This window comes from Phyllostomus hastatus, unplaced genomic scaffold, assembly GCF_019186645.2.
Source record: "Phyllostomus hastatus isolate PE091 unplaced genomic scaffold, TTU_PhHast_1.1 phas_contig_58, whole genome shotgun sequence".
Classification (NCBI taxonomy): Eukaryota; Metazoa; Chordata; class Mammalia; order Chiroptera; family Phyllostomidae; genus Phyllostomus; species Phyllostomus hastatus.
The window spans coordinates 19513771-19538191 of record NW_025333916.1 but is presented as its reverse complement, the minus strand read 5'-3'; the positions used below and the strand labels follow the sequence as shown (position 1 = coordinate 19538191).

The 24421-nt window shown below is 40.4% G+C and overlaps 1 protein-coding gene across 6 annotated transcripts in view; it reads left to right on the top strand.

The window, feature by feature from the left end:
• Window positions 1-24421, top strand: part of PDE8B (phosphodiesterase 8B) — a 221756-nt gene that overhangs the window by 82392 nt on the left and 114943 nt on the right. Inside the window, exon 1 of one of the 6 annotated variants that reach the window (XM_045847830.1) lies at window positions 6399-6420. The exons of the other annotated variants lie outside the window; for them this stretch is intronic. The gene's annotated coding sequence lies outside the window, so the exon portion shown is untranslated. Of the gene's footprint in view, window positions 1-6398; window positions 6421-24421 lie in introns of those variants that run through there. 6 annotated transcript variants of the gene reach the window in all.

Sequence of the window (24421 nt, the reverse complement as noted above, 5' to 3'; positions counted from 1 at the left end):
AGTTGGAATCATACAGTATGTAGCCTTTGTAGATTGGTTTCTCTCACTTAGTAACATGCATTTATGGTTTCTCCATGTCTTTTTATGGCTAGAAAGCTCGTTTCTTTTTGGCACTGAATAACATTCCATCGTCTAGATGTACCACACTTTAGTTATCCATTCACCTACTGCAGCCCATTTTTGTTGCTTCTGAGCTTTTGCAATTGTATTATATATAGTTGCTATGAACATCCATGTGCCGGTTTTTGTACACACGTTTTCAGTTCCTTTGGGGAAATACCGAGGAGTGTGACTGGTCAATCATGTGGTAAGAGTATGTTTAGTTTTTTAAGAAACCACCAAACCGTCTTCCAAAGCGGCTGCACCATTCTGCATTCCCACCGGCAGAGAACGGAGCTCCTGCTGCTCCACACCCTCACCCACCCCGGGCGTGGTTCTGCTGTGGATGTTTGGCGTTCTGACAGGTGTGTGTATCACTGTCAGTTTAATTAGCAATTCCTTACTGATATATGATGTAGAGCAGCTTTTCATATGCTTGTTTGCCATCTGTATGTCTTCTTTGGTGAGGTATTTGTTACGGTCTTTGGCCCATTTTTTAATTGGGCTGTTTTCTTATGGTTGAGTTTTAAGAGTTCTTTGCATATTTTGGATACTAGTTCTTTATCAGATGTGTCTTTTACAAATATGTGGCTTATCTTCTCACTCTCTTGACATTGTCTTGTGCACAGCAGATGTTTTTAATTTTAATGAAGTGTGTCCTATCAATCATTTCTGTAATGCATTGTGCCTTTGGTTTTCTGGCTTAAAAAAAAGTGTTGCCAAACACCAGGTCATCTCGCTCTTCCCTGTGTTATCTTCTAGGAATTTTACAGTCTTCACTTTACATGTAGATCTAGGTTTCTTTTTTAGGAACTTTTAAATTGAAGAACCATGTACAGACAGAAAGTTTGAAAATCACATTATTTGGTGAATGATCGCAAAGTAAACCTGTTTGTCACTATCATATAGGTTAAGAAATAGACCAGTGTTCCAGAAAACCCCTCTCAGTCATTATTCCTTCTCTTATTGCTCTAACTTATAAAACCATACAGAAGTGTTGCCTGTTTCTGAACCTTATATAAATGAAATTATACAGTATATATTGTTTTATGTCTGGATTTTTTGCTTAGTATTACCTTTCAGAGATGAATCCATGTTGGCACATGTTGCAGCATATAACATGTTTTCACTGCATGATCACATCATTCATTATTTATTCATTCTAATGTTAATGGACATTTGGGATGGTTCCATTTAGGGCTGTTGTAAGTAATGCTGCCATGAGCATTCTGGTGCATATCTTTGGATGCACATGTAGGCACAGTGCTGCCAGGTGCTTACCTATGAGCAGATAGGTGGTGTCCCCCTATTTGCAATTTGTGCCCAAGGATCCCAGTTTAATGCCTTGTCTCCCAGAGGAATGATTAATTTGCTTCCTTTTATTTTTAGAATTATCCCAGTTTAGACTATAGAAAATTATGTCTTTTGATGAAGAGAAGTTTAATGCAGTTCAATAAATCATTCTTTACCCCAAGGTCATGAAGATGGTCTCCTACATTATTTTCAGAAGCCTATTGTTTTTAACCTTTTACCTTTGTTCTTTTATGTTAACCCATATATGATAACCTTTTGTATTCACTATTTCTGATTCTCTTTGTTCACTTGACAGTCATGTTTCCTTCTGGTATCATTTCCTTAAACTGAAATAATTATTTTAGCATTTCTAGAACTATAAATCTATGGACAATGAATTGTCCTAGTTTTGCTTCGTCCAGAACTGTCTTAACTTTAAAGTTTTTCCTCTGTCTCCTGTCTCCACCATTTCTCATGGAAGTTTAGCCATCGTTTGGATCACTGTCACACTCTGCGTTAAGGTGTGGTTTTCTTTGGCCGCTTTTATCTTGGGCTTTTAGCAGGTTAATTATAACTTGCCTAAGTGTAGCATTCTTTGTCTCTATCTTGTGATTGGTTGACTTCTTAAATCTGTTAACATGTAACAATTAGCAAATTGGGAAATTTTTCAGCCTGTTTTTTACCTAAATACTTTAACCTACCATTCTCTCTTTTTTCCACGTGGGACTCCAATTACCAATATGTTACATATTTTCTATTGCCCACAGATCCCTAGGTCTCTGTTTATTTTTTAAAATCTTTTTCTCCCTTCTTCAGATTGGACAATTTTTATTGATAAGTGTTCATGTTCATGGATTCTTTCCCCTTAATCTGTATTCTTATGATACTCTCTTTTGCTGAATATTTATTTCTGATCATGTATTTTTCAGTTCTAAAATTCCACTTGTTCCTTTTTATATTTTCCATTTTTGGCTGAGATTTCTTCTCTTTTCATTTGCTATGAGCATATTTTTTCTCTACCTTATTGAGTGTAATTACCATAGCAGCTTCAAAGTACTCATCTGATGACTCCAGCGCCTGGGTCATCTCAGGGTTGCTGTGAGTTGTCTTCTGTGGAGTGATTCGGGGTTGTGTCGAGGATTCTGTTATGGTTTTCCGAAGGCTATTGATTGTTTTGTTTTATTGTAGTAGGCAATTAACTTGATTAGTAGGTAATTACCTTGAGGTAGATGGCAGCTCAAATCTCTGTTAAACTTTTCATCATCAGCCGGGCCCCTCCCTGGCAGTCTGCGTTGTGCATGAGTGGTTCAGGGTTCTGGCAGGTATTTGGGCAGAGCTGAGAATCTCCCCTCTCCGGTTCTCTCTCTGCTGGAATGCTCCCTTCACTGTCTAGCAAGCCTTGTTGCTCCAGGCCCCATCCTCTGGTTCCCTAGGCGGGGTTGGTGGTGAGCTGTCTACCAGGGTTTGGCTCTCCCAGGCTGTGCTGTGACCGTGGCCTGCCTGTAAGACGAAGCTGAAAAACTGGGAAACCTAGCAGGTGTGCACTCTTTCTCCAAGTTTTTGACTCCCTCCAAAAATCTGCCTGCTCTTGTTTACTTTTGAGAGCCCCCAGGTTGTCATTTTTTGTCTAGAATTCATTATAATTGTTTATTATAATTATTGCTTATAATTGTTTATTATAATCTGTGAGAAGGTTGGTGGTTCAGGAGTTTACTCTTTCTAGCTAGAAGAGAAACCTAGTTCATTTATATTAAATACAAGTAGCAATATATTTACACTGAATGCTGTTATCTTACTATTTGCTTCTCTTTTCTCCACCTATTCTTTTTTTAAAAAATCTTGGTTTCTATTAGTTTAAATATTTTATTTAATCTCCCCACTCTAGTTTACACACTGTGTTTAATATGCTTTTTGTAATTCATAGAAATTATAGAATTACTCTTATTAGTCTAATGTTAATACCTCTACTCCTCTCCCAGATAATAGGACTTTAGAACATTTAATTTCCAGTAATTTCCCCACTTATTTTATGCTCTTGTCATGTACTTTAATTATCTATGTTTATAAACTCAAGAAGACATTACTATTGTTTTCTACAGCTGGTATTCATTTAGACTCACTCATGCATTTACCTCTCCTGCTGATACTCATTATTTGCTCCGTCCGTGAGCTCCCGTCCGATATTGTTTTCTTTCTGAGTACAGTCTCCCTTTAGTCTTTTCTTCAGTGCTGGTTTCCTGGTGACAGATTCTCTCAGTGTTTTTCCTGTCTGCAAAGTTTTATTTTATTATTATTTTTGAAATATATTCTCACCACATACAGAGTTCTAGGTTAGCATGTGATTTATTTTGGCATTTTGAAGCTATCATTTCATTGTATTCTGCCTCCCATTATTTCCTTTGAAAATTAAAGGTCAGTTTTACTATTATTGCCCCTTTAACGCAATGTGTCTTTTTTTCTTGGCTATTTTAAAACATTTTTTACTTTGTATTTTGCTTCCAACTATTCTTCTATGATATGGATAGATGCTGTTTTCTTTGTATTTTTTCATCTTAGGGCAATAGTGCTTCTATAATTTGTGGGTTGATCTACTTCTTCACTATCGGAAAATTCTTGTGCATTTTCTCTTTGGATACCGCTTCTGTCCCATTCTCCTTCTCATCCCTCTGGGACTGATATTACATCCATATGACACATTCTCTCTGTTCCGATGTCTCTCACGCTCCTTGTATTTTCTATTCCTCTATTTTCCACCTTAGTCTTCTGACATAAATGAAGTCTCTCCATAAAAAGTCCAGCCATTAACTAAAATGTAAGCCATAACTAGAATGGTTTACAGGACATTGATATAGCCTGGCAGCCAAGGAGAGTGGACTGGAATGCACATATGTGAACAATGACAACTTCACTGTACTAGTCAGTGGGGGTGGTAGACGCCATTGAGTGAGTATGTGTACTGTGTGGCTGTCACATTCAAAATGACTGAGTGAGTAGAGGAATGAATCTGTATCAGATTTTGTGTGAAGCTTGAACATTCCTCCATGGAAACTATTCAGATGACTCAGAAGGCTGTGGCTCTGGGCAACTGGTGGTTGGCAGCTTCATCATGACAGTGCACCCTCTCATGCATCACATCTCATGCAGAGTTTTTTGGTGAAACATCAAATCACCCAAGTGAATCAGCTCCCCTACAGCCCAGATTTGGTGCCCTGTGACTTGTGGCTTTTCCCAAAACTAAAATCAGCTTTGAAAGGGATGAGATTTCAGACTGTAGATGAGATTCAGGAAAATACAACAGGGCAGCTGATGGCAATTGGGAGAACTGTGTGAGGTCCCAAGGTGCCTACTTTGAAGGGGACTGAGGCATCATCATCCTATGCACAATGCTTCTTATATCTTGCATCTTCTTCAGTAAATGTCTCTATTTCTCTTATTACATGGCTGCATATCTTTTGGACAGACCTTGTATTCTAATTTTTCAATTTTCACTGTGCCTCATATCCCTATATACTCATCCATTTAGTGACTATTTTTAATTATTGTATTTTTAGTACAGGGATACCTCACTTTATTATGCTTCACTTTATTGCACTTTACAGATATCACATTTTTTACAAGGTGAAGGTTTGTGGTAACCCCACACAGAGCAAGTCTATTGGAGCCATTTTCCCAGCAGCATCTGCTCACTTCACGTCTCTGTGTCGACTTTGGACTAAGATGCCATGAAGACTGTTGAACCGATAACAGAGGATTTAGAGTATTATATAAACTTACATAAGTAGAATATTACATAAAGAAGCAGCAGGGTTTGAGAGGATTGACTGCAATTTTGAAAGAAGGTCGACTGTGGACAAAGTACTGTCAGAGAAATAGTTCCTGAAAGGAAGAGACGATGGATGTGGCAGACTTCACTGTTGTCTTATTTCAGAATTTGCCACAGCCACCCCACCCTTCTTCTGTCAGCAGCTGTCAACATAGAGGCGGCACTCTCCACCAGCCCGAGGATTACAGTTCAGTCAAGTTTCAGATTATGATTAGCATTTTTTTAGCAATAAAGTATTTTTATTAAGGTACGTACATTGTTGGTTTCCAGGCCGTACAAGGCTGGTTGGTTTCCAGGTCAATCGTATGGCAGGGTTGCAGCCCACTGGGTTCCCGACTGAAAACCCAAGGTGTTTACTAAGGTCCTTCCTCCCTAATGGGCCCTGCCCACCAGTTTTGTCCTTCCATCTCTGTGAGATGGGTGAAGCTCTGCTCAGCTTGTCAGCTGCTGCTTTCAGAATCGTCAATTGCCTTGAGGAGGGGACATGGGTGCCGAAAGCCACATTCTTGCTTTTTACCCTCCTTTATTTCCCACATCTTGGTCTGACAGTGTCTCACTGCATTGTGATCTCTCTCATACTTTCAAATAGATGTTTTTAAAACATATTCTGTCCAAACTTGTAGTTATTCTTATCAGAGAGTTGTTCCAAGAAAACAGGTTCGGGGAACATAAAGCACTTGCTCAGGATCATATAGGATCTGGAAGTAATCTTACGAAATAATTTTAAGTAGGAGACACTTTTCGACCAGGAAAATCTGGGGCTTCCAGCAGCCTATCTCCCCAACCATCATGCTTTTTTTGTTTTTAGGGTTCATCTGTGGCTACATTTGCGAAGCACTAAGTTGAACTCCTATTTTACAAAACCGATTCCCAGCGGGAGGGTGTGACCTGCCCAGGGTCACAGAGCCAGTTAGTGTGCAAACTGGGACAGACATCAGCCTTTGATCCTCAGGCGGGTTGCCCCTGTTCCACCTCGTGGGCCCCTATTATTTTTATTATTCCTTGAGGACTCAGACCACATCTCAGCTCTACTGAGACATCTCAGTAGTCCAGGAGGATCCCTTCTGTTTGTGGGAAATTGTCCTTGATTTACCTAATCATGTATGAGTGTCATCTCCTACCTGCTATTCCCTCCCCTCCTTCAGCCCTCTCCTTTGCTTCCCCAGATTTTCACATTGCCGCTTACATTCCTCTTTGCCTATTAGGTAAGTCCACAATGAAAGATGTCTGTTCTAGTCGAGTGGCTTCAGAGACTGCTTAATTGGTCTGTCTGCTTTTATGGCTGGGAATATTGTGTCAAATTCTGCAAAAGGCTTTGGAAAATAAGATGTAGAGAAAAATGATAAAATGAGACGTTTGAGGACATTTTTAAAGTCATGATTAGCCTCTTCATTTAAAAATAATTTACAGTCTCTTCCAGAATTGCTAAGAAAGGCTTTTAACCTCTGTTGCTTACCTGCCATTTTCTCAAGCACGTGGTACATATTTATGGGTTCTTACATTAAATTATTAGCAAATCATGAGTTAGGGACTGGGAATAAAGCTGACCGGAAATCTACTCCAACAGCTTCTCTTTGCAAGGCTTGAAACTGTGGTGTTCTATGATTTTGTTTTTAATGGGAAAGCCTTTTGGTGGTTACCAGGAAGAAACGGTGGGCACAGTGGAAATATCACTGGCCTGGCAGCCTGGGACGTCACACGTATGTGACCTTGAACACACCACATACCCTCTTAGGCCTTATTTGGCAATCTGTAAAATGAAAAGTTTAAATAAGATGGCTCCTTGGAAGCCTTCCAATTCCCAGATTCTCGGAAATCTTCCTTTACTATGACTTCCATGTCTGGAAGAGTATTTTTTCATAATACAAGTGAGGACAGAAAGCAGTTCTTGATTTTCTGTGGTAGTGGAGGGGAGAAAGGGTCAGCTAAAGTTAGCTGATCCAGAAGTTGGCATTCGTGTTTTCACATAAGCCAGTCAAATGTTTTGGGACAACATTTTGATATAAGCTAGAGAAAGGGCTTACACTGTCATGATCCAGTGTATTAAGTTAGATTACAAATATAAGGCACCTACTTAGTTTCTGGCTCACTGTGGGTCTCAGTAAGGATTTTCCAAAAGAACGAATGTGAGATCATCATAACAATATCTATCATTTATAAACTGCCTGCAATGCCAAGCACTGGAGAAACATCCATGAATAATACAGAGCTGGCATCTGCCTGCTCCAGGGTGCAAATGTTATTACTGCTTAGGTACACATGGGGAAAAGGAGTTCCAGATTTGGTGTTATATTAAAAACCTTTTGCCGAATAGCAACATTGGCAGCTTTAGTTCTTCCGCAGCCTGCATTTTGTGCCAAGGAACTGAGTAATCTTCCATTCACCAAGGGTTTTTTCAGCTTTTTAGCGGTGTATTAAATTAGACACCCACTCACCAAATATCTTGAGTCGTGGTTGTAACACATGGATTTGGGCTTTGGGTGCTGGGACACACTCTGTCACAGCTGATCATTTACTGGTTCTCTGACTGTGGTTGGATGGAGTTGGCATGTGTCTCCTGGGATGCTACTGCCCCTGACAATTTGTGGTTCTGGTGACAGAATTATTACATGGTAAATATCATGGTAGATATATAAACAGAGAATAGGGGATAGTAAATGAAAAGAGTCTCAAATACATTTTAAGGTCTTTATCATTTAAGTTACCAAATCCCGGGAAGGCATGCGGTGTGTGTTAAGGGATCCATTGTCGCTGAAGCAGTTTTCCTCTTCCTCCAGCAAGGAAAACAGTGATTTCCCTAGACCTTCCCCAGCACTGGGGAGTGTCATTTAGAATATTGGGAATTTGATAAGCAAAGTAGACTCTATCTTTGATTTGCATTTTTCATTGCAGAGGGCTAGGCATTGTTGCATAATTTGTACAGTCTAGTTGTGTGTTTTGTAAATTGCCTGTCCTTTACTCTTCCATTTTTAATTGGGATGCTTGCTTTTTTTATAATTGTCTTATTAGAGTTTTTAAAAACTCTGATAAGATGCCAACTCCTTTTCTATCATATATTACAAATACTTTTTACAGTTTTGTTATACTTTTATTTTTATTAATAAAAATCTAGCAATAATTTTCTTCAGTGTTTGTGTGCTAGATGTTATTTTTAGCAAGGCATTCTAGGCCCTTGAATGATCTAAGTGTTCACCTACTTTTCAATACTCTCGTGAGTTTTTTTCCATTAAAAATTTTTACCTAGAAGTTATTTGGATATATGTTATGATGCATGGAATTAATTTTTCTCCACATTTTAACTAATTATCCTATTATTATTGAAATCATTGAATTATGCACGACTTCTCCACTGACATAAAATGACACTTTTACTGTTTACTAAAATCATACTTCCAAGACAGCATGGTTCTCACAGAGAGATCAATAAAAGATAATGAAAAGCTTAGGGACTGGAAGAATATATAAGTATTGTTCACACATATATTTATATGCTGTGTGTGTTCCTAAGCTCTGCTGTCTTTCATTGATGTCTCTGCTAGAACTGTGCTGTTTTAGTAGTTTTCTTTGAAGGCAGTTGTTACATCTGGCAGAGCAAAATACTGGCAGTTATTCTTCTACATGAATTTGAGAATCGTTTTACAAGTTTAAAGAGTTGCTCCAGGATATTTATAGTAATTAATGTATTGATTAGTAAGGGGAGACATTTTCTTACTACTGACTTCCCATCCAGGAAGGCAGCATATCTTTCCATTTGTTTCAGTCATCTTGATGTCACATACCAGACTACCTGATGACACAGGTAATCCCGCGTGTACTATTGTGTGTGAAAGGAGTTTCTGAAGTCAAAGAGTCTGAGTTCAAATCCCAATCAGGCTATTTATTCGCTTGTATAGCAGTGAGAAACTTATTTTCTCCAGTGACTGAAATACAGTAAGTGCTCAGTAAACATCTGTGGATGAAATGTTTGAATAAAAGAATTCATTCTTCAGTGTTTTGGTTTTGCTCTTTTAAATAAGCATTACTGTGCATCCTTGCCAGCAATTGGAATTGTCAGATTTTGTTTTGCTTTGTTTTTCTGATTTTCGCCACTCTAGAAGGTGTGTTGTGGTGTCTTATTATTTTAATTTGCAATTCCCTAGTGACAAATGATGCTGAGCATCTTTGCCTAAGCCGTTTGACATCCGTATGTGTACTTTGGTAAGGTTTCCAGTATTTGCCCATTTTTAAAAATATATTTTATTGATTATGCTATTACAGTTGTCCCATTTTCCCCCCTTCACTCCCCTCCAACCTGTACACCCTCTCCCACCCATATCCCCCCCTTTAGTCATGTCCATGTGTCATACTTATACGTTCTTTAGCTTCTACATTTCCCATACTGTTCTTACCCTCCCCCTATCTATTTTCAACCTACAATCTATGCTACTTATTCTCTGTACCTTTTCCCCCTCTCTCCTCCTCCCACTCCCCTGTTGCTAACCCTCCATGTGATCTCCATTTCTGTGGTTCTGTTCTTGTTCTAGTTGGTTGCTTAGTTTCTTTTGGTTTTGCTTCAGGTGTGGTTGTTCATAATTGTGAGTTTGCTGTCCTTTTACTATACATGTTTTTTCTTTATCTTCTTTTCTTAGATAAGTCCCTTTAACATTTCATAAAATAAGGGCTTGGTGATGATGAACTCCTTTAACTTGACCTTATCTGAGAAGCACTTTATCTGCCCTTCCATTCTAAATGAGAGCTTTGCTGGATAGAGCAATCTGGGATATAGGTCCTTGTCTTTCATGACTTGGAATACTTCTTTCCAGCCCCTTCTTGCCTATAAGGTCTCTTTTGAGAAATCAGCTGACAGTCTGATGGGAACTCCTTTGTAGGTGACTGTCCCCTTATCTCTTGCTGCTTCTAGGATTCTCTCCTTCATTTTTACCTTGGCTAATGTAATTATGATGTGCCTTGGTGTGTTTCTTCTTGGGTCTAACTTCTTTGGGGCTCTCTGAGCTCAGAGAGCCTGGATTTCCTGAAAATCTATTTCCTTTGCCAGAATGGGGAAGTTCTCCTTAATTATTTGTTCAAATACATGTTCAATCTGTTGCTTTTCCTCTTCCCCTTCTGGTACCCCTATAATTTGGATGTTGGAACATTTAAAGATGTCCTGGAGGTTCCTAAACTTCTCCTCGTTTTTTTGAATTCCTATTTCTCCATTCTTTCCTGTTTGGTTGTTTTTTTCTTCCTTCTGGTCCACTCCATTGACTTGAGTCCCAGTTTCCTTCCCATCACTATTGGTTCTCTGTGCATCTTCCTTCATCTCTTTTATGGTAACCTGCATTTTTTCATCTAATTTGCACCCAAAATCAACCAATTCCATGAGCTTCCTGATCACCAGTGTTTTGAACTGTGCATCTGATAGATTGGCTATCTCTTGGTTGCTCAAAAGGATGAGTCCTGGGGCATTGATCTGTTCTTCTGTTTGAGACATGTCTCTCTCTTTTATTTATTTATTTATTTATTTATTTATTTATTTATTTATTTATTTATTTATTTATTTATTTTTGGTCTGGTCGCTCCTGTAATGGTGAGGGGCGGAGCCTTAGGTGTTCACCAGGGCTGGGCACCCCAGTCGCTAGATTGTGATGTTGTATGTGGGGGCGGGGGCGAGGGCCTACTGGTCTGTATGAATGGGTCTACTTCAACTTCTTGGCTGTCCGACTTCCATTCAGATAAATTCTCTATCAGTTCTGGGTGTTATTCTGCCTCTAAATTGTTGTTGTTCTAATCTTGGTTGTGCACGGAGGTACGGTGCGTCCACCTATGCCTCCATCTTGCTGGAATTCGCCCATTTTTTGATAATAGTGTTTTCTTATTGTCGAGTTTTAGCATGTGAATATTTTGGATACAGGTCCTTTATCACATATGTGTTTGAAAATATTTTTGCCCTATCTGTTGCTTATCTTTTCATTCTTTTCAGTTTCTCTTGAAAGCAAAAGGTTTTAGTTTTCATAAAGTTCAACATACCATTTTTATGCATCCTACTTTTAATAACATCATTTTTAATCCTCTAAAATTCACCCTCATAAAAAAATAGAACAATAATGTTAGTAAAGCATACACCTACAGGCAGCATTTTTTACAAAACTAAGGATCAGAGTAAGTCTATAAATTCTAAAATATAAGCAGTCAGATCCAAACCACTAACAGCAACAAGGAGCTGTGCAGGAAGAAGTGTTCGGACAGCAGAATAGCTTCTGGTGGTCCTGAGAGCTGGGGAGCCCACACATGGCCCCTGAGGACTCAGCCCGGGGGGCAGTCCCACTGGTAGTGGAGGTGAGTTGATTTGAGAACGTTAGCAAAAATGGAGGGTTTCACAGGCTCAACTCTCAGACAGTGGAGGCATGTGAGAAACATGCCCACAAAACAGAGAAGAAACCGCAACCTAACATCTCAAAATGAGCTAAATGAAATTAAGAAAATGATTAAAAGATGTGAAAGAACCAGATGAATCTGAATTAGAAAAATGCAGATTAAATGATTAGAAAACAGAAAGGCATGAAAGAGTTGATAACTTAGAAAAGAAGTAGAAATAAAAGCAAAAAAATCTGAGAAATGAAGGTCAAACCAGCAGAAATATGAGACTGAATAAACACTGCAGAAAGTACTACAAGGGAAATAGATGTTGGAAAGAAAGAAGAAAAAAACAGAAGTGAAAAGGGAAAGGTTTGAGAGAAAACAATAGCTATGAAAGATAGACAAAGGAGAATATGTGTGTGTGTGTGTATATATATATATTCTCTCTATATATATCATATAAATATATATATATCATATACTGAATCAATGGAATAGAACATATATTTAAAATTATATTAAAGAAAAACTCTCTGGAAAAAGACTGAAACCCCCACCTGCAGAAAGGGTACATTATATACTGGGAAAATTTATCCTGAAAAGACATCACAAATATGTATCCTAGCAGGGGGTGGGCAGGGCAGGGAGAGCAGTGGGGGGGGAAATCAGGACAACAATAATAGAACAATAATTTTTTTAAATGATCCAGCAATTCCACTTCTAGGTATATACCCGAAAGAACTAAAAACAGGGACTCTAACAAGTCCTTATTCACAAATGTTCACAGCAACAATAATCACAATGTTCAAAAGTGGAAACAATTCAAATGTCCATCAATAGATGAATGAATAAAAAAGCTGGTATATGTATACAAGGAAATATTATTCAGCCACACACACACAAAGAATGAAGCACTAATACGTGCTACAACTTGGATGAACCTGGAAAACATCATGCTACATGGAAGAAGCCAGACACAAAGGTTGCATATCCTGTGGTACAATTTATATGAAGTATCCAAAATAGGTAAATCCATAGAGGCAGAATACAGTGTGGTGGTTGTTAAGGACAGGGTGGTGATAGAGGCAATGGGAGAATAAGGAGTAACTGCTTAATATGTACAGGGTTTCATTTTGGAATGATAGAAATATTTTGGAACTAGATATAGGAATTGTTTATACAACCCTGTGAATGTACTAAATGTCATTAAATTGTTTGCTTTAAAATGGTTAATTTTATATTATGTGAATTTTACCTCAATAAAAAAAGAAAGCTTGAAATTATATATTTTCCTAGCCTTATAATCATCTTTAGAGAAAAAAATCTATTGGGGCATCTATTGGCAAAAGATCAAGTTATATTCAAAGGAAAGAAAATTAGATTGGTGTCAGACTCTGATAGCAATGCTTAAAGCCAGGAGACACTAGAGAAATGTGTTAAAGATAATCTAGAAAAGAAAAAGTGAGCCAATCATTCTGTATCCATCAACATTAACCTTAAAATATAAATACCATGCATAAATTGACTGAATGTGCCAGAATCAGGAAATTTGTCCCTGATGAACCCATTTTGAGAAAATTTCTGTGAACCTATGCACTGTAACTGGAGAAGCTTTGATTTAGGACTGGTGTTTGGCTGTGAGACCTTGGGTTGCATTAGCTTCTGTTCGGGACTCTGGTTTTCCTGAAATTCTGTAAGTGCTTCTGGTCAAAAAACAACAGCAACAACGAAAAACCAAAAACCAAAAACAAAAACAAAGCTGTGCAAAGTAGTTCTATTATCCCTCAGTTTGAATGTCATTTCTCCTCAACTCAGGTGTTGGTTTTGACTCTAGTTTGGGTTGTGATTGTTTCATATACCTCCCTTTGGGAAGTCACACACCATTGCATATGTAAATTGTGTGGCCCATTTTCCACCCAAAGGGTGCCTATTATCAGACCTCCTTCTAATATCTACAAAAGGAGAGACTTCTGGTCAAGATGGCAATGTAGATACACGCAGTGCTTGCATCCTCCCACAACCACATCAAAATTACATCTAAACTACAGAACAGCAATCATTGACAACTTCCTGAAACAGAACTGAGTGAAAGTCCTACAACTAAGGAATCTTTAAGTATATTTTATTGATTATGCTATTACAGTGGTCCCACCTTTTTCTCCCCTTTACCCCCTCTGCCCTGTGCCCACTCTCCCTCCAACATTCCCCCTCCTTAGTTCATGATCATGGGTCATACATATAAGTTCTTTGGTTTCTCCATTTCCCATACTATTCTTAACTTCCCCCTGTCTGTTTTGTACCTACATTTATGCTTTTTATTCCCTGTACCTTTTCCCCCATTCTTCCCCCTCCCTGTCCCCACTGATAACTCTCCATGTGATCTCTATTTCTGTGATTCTGTTCCTGTTCTAGTTCTTTGCTTAGTTTGTTTTTGTTTTGTTCATTTTACTGTTCATAGTTTTGATCTTCTTTTTCTTAGATAAATCTGTTTTAACATTTTATAAATAAGGGCTTGGTGATGATGAACTCCTTTAACTTGACTTTCTCTGGGAAGCACTTTGTCTGCCCTTCCAGTCTAAATGGTAGGTTTTCTGGATAGAGTTATCTTGGATGTAGGTCCTTGACTTTCATAACTTTGAATATTTCTTTCCAGCCCCTTCTTGCCTGTAAGGTTTCTTTTGAAATCAGCTGACAGTCTTATGGGAACTCCTTTGTAGGCAACTGTCTCCTTATCTCTTGCTGCTTCTAGGATTGTCTGCTTCATTTTAATCTTGGGTAAGGTAATGTCTCTTGGTGTGTTCCTCCCTGGGTACAACTTGTTTGGGACGCTCTGAGCTTCCTGGACTTCCTGGAAGACTATTTCCTTTGCCAGACTGGGGAAGTTCCCCTTCATTATTTGTTCAAATAAGTTTTCAACTCCATGGTCTTCCTCTTCTCCTTCTGGCATCCCTATGATTTGGTTGTTGGAACATTTAAAGTTGTCCTGGAGGTTCCTAAGCCTCTCCTCATTTTTAAAAATTCTTGTCTCTTTATTCTGTTCCAGTCAAGTGTTTATTTTTTTCTTCTCTCCAAATGGTTGATTTGAGTCCTGGTTTCCTTCCCTTCACTGTTGGTTCCCTGTATATTCTGCTTTATTTCACTTTGTATAGCCTTTACTTCTTCCTCTATTTTGCATCTTTACTCAATCATTCTGTGAGCATCCTGATTACCAGTGTTTTGAACTCTGCATGTGGTAGGTTGGCAATCTCCTCATTGCTTAGCTCCTTTTCTGGAATTTTGATCTGTTCTTTCATTTGGTCCATATTTCTTTGTCTCAGCACACCTGCTACGTGGTAAGGCGCAGAGCCTTAGGCTTTCACCAGGCTGGCATAACCCACATAGCTGCTTTGTGGCACTGGATGTGGGGTAGGGCCCAGAGAGGGAACAATGCCACTTGCCTAGCTCTCATCTGACTTTCAGTCACTTCCCCTGCTATTCACAAGCAAATTAGTCCCTTCTGGTGCTGATTCCTGGGTAGGTGGTTTTGTGTATATTCTAGGACCCTGTGGGTCTCTCCAACAGACTCTCCTGTGAGACTGGGAATTTCTCCTGATGCCACAACCACCACAGATTTTTACAGCCAGAGGTTTTGAGGCTTTATTTCCCCACATTGGAATCCTGGGTTGCACGGTCTGTCTCACTCTCCAATTGCTCTTCCTGGTTTGTCTTCATGCAAATGTGGGACCCCCATCCCACGCCGGTCCACCAGCTGCCACCTTTCCACCAGTCCTCTCCAGCCCGGCTGCCCATCTCTGCCCCTCCTACCAGTTTGGATGAATGTTTCTTCTTCAATTCTTTGGTTGTTGGACTTCTACACAGTTCAATTTTATGGCAGTTCTGGTTGTTTTTTGTTTTTAATTTGGTTGTTGTCCTTCTTTTGATTGTGCGAGGAAGAAAAACATGTACCTATTCCTCCATCTTGACCAGAAGTCACAACTAGGGATTTAAAGAAGCCACATCAAGACTCGTAGGAGGGGCAGAAATGTGGAACAGGCTGGTGCCACACCCACACATGATGGACAAAGATCAGGAGGGATATCTCAGCTGCAAAGTTCCCCCCTGAGAAGTGTGGGGTCCCAGCCCCACACCAAGCTCCCCATTTCAGGGTTCCAATACCAGGAAGAAAAGTCCCCATAACTTCTGGCTGAAAAATACCAGCAGGGATTATGGCTGATCAAGATGTAGGGCTTCTGAAGTCCCAGGTACTTGCTTTTAAAGGGCCTACACGTGGACTTACTCTGACCCACTCTGTCTGAGCTCCAGTGCTGGAGTGGCAGTTCAAAAGACACCAGAGACATATGGGGAGGAACTGACTTGTTGAGAACTAGGAGGCAGTAATTACTCTGGGTAGAGTAATCTTTGTTGTAGATTCTCACTATTTAGAATAGAAGGACATATAAAGAGCTTCCCGAACAAGAAAAAGCTGAAGGAGTTCATCATCACCAAACCAGTATTACACAAAATGTTAAAGGGTCTTCTTGAAGAAGAAGGAAGAGGAAGAGGAGAGGAGGAGAAAGAAGGATAAAAAATATGAACAATAAAATGGCCATAAATACATATCTGTCAATGATTGAGTCTAAAAAACACAAACAAACAAGTAGAACAGAAACAAAAAACCAAGAGGAAGGCATTAGTTTCTATTGGGATTATTTTAATGTTGAGCACAGAAAAGCTTATTGAGCCTTGTGATTCTATTACTTAACCAGTAAAGGCAATTTAGTGGTCCAAATAACTGAATAGTCCAGGGGTAGAAATGGCCTAGCATTGGCCAAGACTTAATCTGGCAGGTTGGTGATATTGCAAAGGATTTGATTTTTTTCCATTTCTCCACTCTACTTTTCATGGTGTTGTGTTCATTCTCACCTAGTGTCACAATGTTATGAGCAGAAAAATGGCCATATGTTTCTTTTGATAACCAGTGAGAATGAAGACAGAAAGAAAGAGAGAGGGAGGGAGGGCGTGGGGGGAGGGAGGGGGCGCGTGGGGGGGGGGAGGAGGGAGGAACAGTGAGCATTTTTTCCAGGATTGCTAGCAAAACCCTGAGATAAAACTTTGAAACAGTCTAAGTCATTCAACTACCCCTAACTAATCACTGTAGCCAGGGAAATGAAATGCTCAACCACGTTCACATAAATCTACGTGTTTTCTTCAGAACCACATAGACCCCCAAACAGGAGTCAGTGACCTCTGGGAGAGAGAAGGAGGGAATGGATGTTGGGGAGGCTGTTAATAAAGGAGTTTTTAGAATGAATACTGAATTTTATAAAAATGCCATCTTCACATCTCTGGTGGAATTTCCTAGAAGCATGCCTGAATTCCCAGGTGGTGCAAAACGCATCTTGCCTGAGTTCCCACAGCACTCTGCAGGTGCCTCTGGCTTATTACTTACCACCATTATTGAATTAATTGCAGAACGATGTGTTGTCTGATGAAGGTATTTTAATGCCTTGAGTACAGAGAGGGGAGAGCCTGAGGCTTATCAGAAAGAGCAAGTGGGCAAGCTTTGCCGTGGGCGGAAACCCACTGCTTGCAGGATGCATGCAGCCCAACACAAAATCATAAATTTACTTAAAACCTTGTCTTTGCTCACCAATTTTTGTTAGTGTTTGTATATTTAACGTGTGGCCCAAGACACCTCTTCTTCTAGTGTGGCCCAGAGATGCCAAAAGGTTGGACACCCCTGCGTTTGGAGCATGAAAAAAAAAGAGCTCTCACTGCCCATTCCTCTGTGGGAGGAGGATGCAATGCAGCCAGTTCTCTGGTGAAGAGAAGAGGAAGTTGTGAGAGGATCTCAGATAGGGGATTGTGAGTTTGACTCACTTTCTTAAGGAAATATACTTTGGTTGAAGAAAAAAATGGACTTTTTGGATTCAGTTAATCTTTTGCTGTAGTTGGGAGTTTTCTTACTTTCATCTTCCCCTCCCACAGTGGACACATTTATTCTGTGCACCTTTCTCACCCTCTGAGTTTCTGGGAGGAAGGGGGAGGGTGCTGTGATGGGACCCCTTCTGCAGCTCAGACACATGCCCTTAGAGAAGCTGCTCCCCCGCCTCATGGTGCTCCCATATACTCTCCCCTAAATATTAATAAACAGCAATTGTTAAAAAAAAGAAATTAGGTTGTGGGAGTTGTCACATTGGCTTTTGAGGTAAGCCACGGTGGAACCAGAAGGCCAGGGCACAGTGGCGACTTGCTGGCCATGTGTGTCCCTTTGTTAGGTAAGGAGGAAGGCTCACAGGCCCCGGGGATACCCTCCCGGGGTTACCCTCCCGGGGTGAGCCCTGCTGGTCTCAGGGGCAGTGCTGTGTATGGCAAGCATCTGTAAATGTTGAGGTTTTAGTTGTATAGTGCTTCACTTAGGTTTTACATCCTTAGCATGTGAACTGTACTTTTTAGGAATGATGGTTTGGAAATAATTGTTTTTACTCAGTAAGTAAAATTCCTTTCAAAAGGAAGGCATTTGCATTTTCCAGTTTCCTCCTCCTGAGTTACTTTTAAGTGAGATTTGTTGAAATGGGATTAGTTTTTATTTATATTTATTTGTTGGTTTATTTATTTATTTTAGAGAAAAGGAAAGGGAAGGAGAAAGAAAGGAAGACAAACATCAATCGGTTGCCTTTTGTATGCACCCCAACTGGGTACCGAACCCAAAACCTAAGCACATGCCCAGACCAGGAATCAAATTGGCGACCTTTCACTTTGTAGCACATCACTCAACTGAGCCACACCAGCCAGGGCAAAATGGGACTAGTTTTAAATGGGAATCAGTTCTTGAGGCTGAGTCCTAACCCCTGAGGTCCATGTGATATGTGGGCTCACACTGATGGTTGCAATTCACCTGTGTGTGTGGCCCTGACACACTCGAGTAGGAAAACTGGCATGGTTGAATTTTTGGTGTGGTACTAGATGTGGCTGAAAGGTCAGAGCTGCTTCAGGGTCACCACGGACACAGTGTGGGGTTTTCCTGGAGCCAAGCAGGGAAGACATTTAGCTGTTGGTTGTCTAAAGCAGCTCTAGCTTATCAATGATGAAATTGAGGGCAGAGGCAGCATGGATAATTGAAATCCACAGGAAATCTCAAACTCATTTTTAGCAGATGGTTTCTGTCTCCTTGCCCAAGAAATCTATTTACCAGAACTGCTCACTGACCATGTGGCAGAATTGACTGATTTGACTATCATCCCTCCCCATTTTCTCCCGTCTTCATTTAATGTTAAGGAGAAAGCATAGAGCAGAATGGAGGAGCATCCGAAATACTTGTTTTTCCGCAGTCTGGATATTTGCCTCCCGAGTAATCAAAAATCAACCGTTCTTGCTTGTCCTCTATTGTACAATGTAACTTTAAATGTTTGAAGTCTGGCAGTTTCTATTATTGGTAATACCCCTAATAACAGGAAGGAAGTTAGTTGAGGGATGTCACGTTTTGCAGTTGCCTTTAAATTCCCCTGCTGTCTAAGTCAGACTCTGGATTTGACCTTTGGAATCTGGGAACGGTGTTGTTTTTACACACTCTGGGCCCAGTGACACTGTGGCTGAATTGTTTCTGAGAGCATCATGTCTTTATTCTTGCATTTCATGCATGATGTAAAACCTTCTGAAATAATCATAATATTGAGATGCAGATAGGATTTTGTTTTGTTTTTCCTGTAAAGAGAATGCTCTCTAAGGCCTCCTTCAGGCACTCACTAATCATAGATTATATTCTAGACTACTTTTTCTCTTTCCATTTTAATGCATAATAGGTATTAGGCTGAGCTCTTTTCTCATGCCTGTGGATGAAATGACTACTGTTCAAACAGTTCTCTTTCATCTGATTTGTGGGGAGGGGGTGGCTTCTCCAGTAGACTATGCTGGCCCCATTTTCTGGGTTTGAATCTGATGGCATCTGGATGTCTTCCATGTTGACTTTTAATTGTCACCGCAGTGCCAGAGGATGGCCACTCTCTTCCCACTCATTGTTTTCCAGGCACAGTAGGCTGTGTTGTCGTCTCCCCACTTGCCCAGTGGTGCTCACTGAGTATAGTAATAATACAGGGCCCAGCAAAAATAACGCCCCCTTTTTATTACAAAATCATAAGCGTGTAATTCTGTAACATAACACTATCTCACTCAAGCACACCACATGACATTTTAGGTGAAATGTTCAAAGTAAAACTATACATTATTGCACCCATATTACTACCCTACCAACCACACTCAAGCAGGTATTACTTCTGCTAGACCCTGTATTTCTTAAGGAAGAGCAGCCTTGTCACCAACAGTGACTGGGGGATGGAGGGGAGGGCGTGGGTGGGGGCACTGTGAGACACAGTGCCGGGAAGCCCAGCATTGTCTGTCAGGTGCACCGGGTAGCTGAGAGCAGCTTCTCCCCGTTCCATGGGAGCTGACTGAGTTTGCTGCGACCAAGCTGCACATTCACCTCCGCCCTTGCTTCATCTTTCCTGTGCTCATTATTTCTCAGCCAGTTTTTTCACTAAGAAGTCATGTTAAAACTTTTACTAGAAGTCTCTTGGTGTACCATCTTAAGACCTTTCTGGAACAAATTAAGATATAAGTGAATAAGTGAAAATAAGATATAAGTGAAAATAAGAGCACAGCCTTCCAAGTAAGGAGGGTCTGGGCTTAAATCTCAGCGCCAGCCTCTCGGTTGAGTTACTTAACCTTTTGGAAGTTCCAGCCTCTGTAGCTGTGAGGAATTGGGATTGCTGTGACCGTTGCATGAGATGACATGTGGGGTGGGCCCCCCAACCTTTTCCTGCCTTACTGAGCTGCAGGACAGTTAATCGTCTTGCGCAAAGTCTCCTGAGTCCCAGCCCAGTTTTCTAGGATTTCATTTTATCAAGTTTCTGGGGAAACAGTCCATTTTCTGAGGAAGTTTAAATGTAGCATTTTATTTTACCAAATAAAGACTTCATTAGAGAAAATGGTACTGTGTTGGCCAAAGAGTCCATTACATTTTTTTCCATAAAATAAAAGACACATTTATCATTTTTACCAATTACGTTATTGATTTGGATATTTTGAGTATGTTGGCTATCTCCCACTATTGACTTCTAGTGGGTAGAGGCCAGGGGTGCTGCTAGACATCTTCCAACGCATAAGACAGCCCCACAGGAAAGAATTATTTGGCCAAAATGTCAATAGTGCCAAGAAACTTCACAAACCACTTTTGACAGATTTGATCACTCACGGCACCTTCTCCATACACTGCACAAATCTTTTTTTCATGTTTCAATGGCATTTTTGCCTTTCTTGAAATAATAAAATATAATATGCCAAAATGTTGCATGTTTTCTTCCATTTTCCATATCAAAATGAACACACAAAAATTCACCAATTTTGATATTTTTTAAAAATGCACGTTGATATAACAGCTGTTACAATACAATAACAAAATTGCTTTGAATGAAATTAAAGACAGGAGCTATGAGAGCCATTGTAATATTATTTGGCCAACCCAATATATGTACAATATTTATGTAGTAGCTAATGTTCAATTAATGTTAACCCAAACATAGAAAATGGGCTTTTTTCAAGAAAATGAAATATGTTTTATATTTATTTTGCATTATTTAAGATACACAACAAACTAGAGAGTGTAACTCAGTAAACACCTATGTACTTACTATTCGCTGCTTAAAACAATAGGTCAGAAACAAGACTTGAAGCCCCAGGTGTTTCCTTCCCTGGCTGCACCCTCCTCTCCAAGAGCAGAACCACTTGCCTCAACTGAGAATTTATAAGCATTTCTCTCTACTGTTATAATATATTCCTGAACTACACTTGTCTTAAATAGTTTAAAACTTTATGTAAGTAGTATTCTAAGACATGTATGTATTTTAAACTTTTTTATTTGATGTTTATGAGATTCACCTATTTTGAATGGGTAGCTCTAGTTGACTTGTTTTTCTTGTATACTGTTCATTGTATGGCTCTTCCTCCATATATTAGTTTTTCTGGTGATGGGTGTTCATGGATTATGGATTAGACTATTTCCAAATTTTGGTTATAACTAAGCTCCAAATGCTCATGTGAATGCCTCCTCATATACACACCCCAGGGAAACACTCACAGGGGAGTTGGACTGAGGGATACATCCTTCTTCATCTCTAGTAGGAATTTCTAAAATGTCTTTTCATTGGCTGAACCAAGTTACATATCCACCAGCAATGTATACATCCCTGTGGGCCCGCCTTCCTGCCCATGCTGGGTAGAGTTTGACTTCTTCATTCTGCCATTCTGTTGATTTTTTAAAAATGGCTGGGTATGACATGGTATTTTATATATGTAATAGCTACTTAAAATTTTATAAATTTTAATATAATTACTACATTAGCCATTTAAAATTAGCTATTTAATGTAATTAATATATTAGCAATTTGAAATTAATAAATTTTAAATAGCTAATAGTTTAACATTTTTGTTTGCCTGATAACTAAAGGTGGAGCATTTCTTCATACTTGTATTTCCTCTTCCATGAATTTATTTTTAAAATTTTTGCCCAACTTTCATCTTGGTTGTCTTTTTACTGACTTTTTGGAGGTTTTGTTGCATGTTCTGGGCCCTAACACTTGTTGGTTTCCTGTGTTTCAGGTAGCATTTCTTGGGCCGACAGGTCCCTATCTTTTTTCTTTTTTTTTAGAGTTTTATGCTTTCGAGATTGTTTTTGATGAATAGGAGCTTTAAACTCTAAAATCAAGTTGATCTTTTATGTTTGTATTTTGATGAGTAGATATTTGTATGTTTGTATTTATGTGATAAAAAAATCATGCTGCCAAGTTGCTGTGATGGTTTAAACAGCAGAGCATGAAACAAAAGTTCGAGGCCACATCGCCCACTGTGTCTCATGAATACGAGCAATCTTGTGTGTGTGTGGGGTGGGGGTGGCGTGGTGAGCACGTAATCCAAAAAAGACTATACAAGACATATTTTACTTATTTTGACTCTAATTCAGGGATACTGTGTGGGGGGAATACGTCATCAAATGTGAAGGAGTATATCTTCCTCTGGCCTAAGTGATAATCTTGTGTTTTTGGAGGGAGAATCTGGAAAAAGTCCCGTGGTGTCTGGGTGCAGGTGTGACAGCTCGGGCTGAGTGGGTTCGGGTGCCTTTCACTAGGTGAGTTGCTCTGCTGATATTTGTTGAATAATCAAATATGTAACAGAGTCTGATATTAAGACATATCTACTCTAAAGAATTGACCGGTGGTTCTCAACCCTGGCTACACCTGAGGAGATGTAAAAGTGCTGATGTTTGGGCTGCATCCTTACAGATTCTGATTCTCTTGGTTTGAAATAGGACCCTGGCATTGACATTTTAGAAGTCCCCCAGATATATAGGACTTCTGGGTCAGAGAATCAGAAGCAGGAAGGTTCAGGACCACCTGCCAGGCAGTGAAAGGTCGGGGCAGCGAGCTGCCTGGAGGCACTAGAGTGGCCAGAATCCAAGCTGGTGAGGGCCCTGAGGCTGGCGTGAGGGCAGTGCCGACTACCAGGGTGGGCCATGGCTGACAAGAGACAGAGGAGGCATTCTGGATGAGGGCAGGGGGCCTGGGAGGCGGAGACCAGGATGAGCCAGAGATGTCCAGCCTCGTGGTCGGTGCTATGGCCCATTGGATGGGAAGCCAGAGGACAGGCATGGGCCCATTAAAAAGGCAAAAGTCAAATACAACCTTTGCTTACCCAGAGCTCAGAGGATTAAAGAAAGAAATTTGGCTTGGGAATGAAGGATGAACAGGGGACATCCCAAGATAATTAAATATCATTTTAAAATCAGAGCTAACAAGGCAGCAAGCAGAGTTGATGAAGGGCATTAAAAGGCCTATTCCTGAGCCCACAGCTGGCCCCGTCTGTGAGTGAAAAACGGACTTTACGGTGGAGTCCCCCTGTCGTGCAGTTGGGTTTGCCTGAGCTCTGTGTGCGTGCACCTGTGTGTGAGCATTCAGTACGGCAGGTTGGGGGCTTCCAGAGGAGAAGTGGTTGAAGTGGGGGAGATCCAGGCTTTGAGCTCATTGTTGGAAGGTGGAAATTATGGAACAATTCCCCCCACCCACCCCCACAAAGCACACGTGCATACCCTCCCTTTCCTTCTTGGTCCTGTGGTCACCCTGTTAGCAGTGGGACAGACTGACTACCAGGACATGAGCAGAGATTGCCGTACCTGATCATCTGTTTTGCAAAATCAGAATGGAGTCCAGAACCCTAGCACAGAAAGGTGGGCAGTGCAGTCTGAATTCTATAAGTTTTGGAGCAGGATGGAAGAGCAGTGCCCTGGGCGCCAGGAGAAACGAGGGCTCCATCATGTCTCTGTTACGTAAAATCTGTGTACTCTTAGGCAGTTTAATTTAATTCCATTTATTTGTGGAACACCAGCATAGTTGTTTTTTTTTTTTAGCATCTTCTAGATGCTGGGGATAAGATTGTGAAAAGGAGTCTGTGTCCTCAAGAAACTTACAGTCTTGCCAAGGAGAAAGCTATTTGAATGGGTAACAAAGCCATCACTGTGAAGTGCAGGAGGCGTGCAGAGGACAGGCGCAGGTTCTGCGGGGGCCTCGGGGCTCACGCAGCCTTCAGAGAGTGGGGGCATATGAGCGAGTTGTGCTGAGCAGATGGGGTAGGAAGGGCTTACCAGCTTACCACTTTTCTTCCTGAAATCTCACTTCATCGTTGTTCGAGGGAAGCTCTAAAGTCCAGCCCAAGTCATGTAACAAATTTCCTGGAGCGGAAGGTATTAGGGCTGTGGTGCTCCCCACCAGAGAATGCGGGCCGTGACAGGTGAGCTAGCCAACCTGAACGCACACCTGACTCCTCCTGGGATTTTGTCTCTTTCAG